This window comes from Ipomoea triloba, chromosome 16, assembly GCF_003576645.1.
Source record: "Ipomoea triloba cultivar NCNSP0323 chromosome 16, ASM357664v1".
Taxonomy (NCBI): domain Eukaryota; kingdom Viridiplantae; phylum Streptophyta; class Magnoliopsida; order Solanales; family Convolvulaceae; genus Ipomoea; species Ipomoea triloba.
Window position 1 is genome coordinate 16,117,830 of NC_044931.1, and position 1,262 is coordinate 16,119,091.

A 1,262-nucleotide genomic window follows, 5' to 3' on the forward strand; every position below is an offset into this window, starting at 1 on the left:
TCAAATTCTTGAATAATTCTTGAGTGCTATAAATTGTGGTGTAGTTTGTTGGTTTCAAGGATCATTCTTTGTGGCATAAGTGAGGTGAAAAATATATCAAAAAAAAAAAGAAAAAAAAATTTTCTTGAAAAAAATATATTTTAATGAGAGTGTTTATCTATTTATTGTATTTACAATAAATTCAGAGATTCTACTCCGCTGAATCAGCCACCTACACATGTACAATAAATAAATAAATAAGTGTCGTGGTCTGGTTTATGAGTACACACATAATTGAAAACCCAAACATGCCTGGCGTAAAATGACAAGGTTTTTTGGGGAAGTTCTCTTTGGAAAAAGTCATAAACAGAAAAATAATGAGTGAACTTTGGAAGAGACGAGCTTTTGCATTTTAATTTTCAATAAATGCCTTTGATCCTTGTACCTTCATGTCGTTGCACCTGCACTATGATAGAAGGTTTTTGAATTTGACTTAGGTTATATGTTGTGAAATTTTCATATTCACTTTATTAAGGTTTTTGTTTAGCTCACATAAGGGTACCAACACACGTGCACAAGTTTTATTTCGCAAATAATGAATTACGTTATTTTATTTCTAGTCAAGTGTTTTATGCATTCTTTGAGCTGACACTAATCCTGCATTAATGAGGCAAATATATTCGTATGGTTATTTGGGTGAAGCTCAATCTTATACTTGGTTCCGTTTCTTTTATTTTCTTTTTAATAATGTCTTTGCTTGAGGACAAGCAAATAAATAAGTATGGGGAAATTTGATAAACTTTATTTTTATTATTATTTTAATAATATTTTTATAGTTAATTGAATTAATTGATTAATTTATTTATGTAATTTTATTTATTATTGTTATATTTAGCTTTATTAATAATAATGTTTAATTGTGGTGTTGTTTTTGTTATTTAATTTGCTTATTAATTGAATTCTATCACCCTAAAAATTCTTAATCATAATTTAGTAAGAGTATGATCAGTAGTATATTATTATTATTATTATTATTATTATTATTATTATTATTATTTCCCTTTTGTTAGTTAACGTACGAACCAAAAGAACGAGAGAACCCGGAAGTCAAACGATAACTTCGTCAGCGATCCGGTCATCTGGAGATCCGGTTGAATAGCAAAAGAGCTCTGAATAGCTGTTGAGATTGGGCGTTATAAAAGGAGGCCAATTGAAGGAAGGAGAGGGTGGTGGTTCTTCGTCACTTTCTTTCTTTATCACCAATTCAACTTCGGACAGCATTT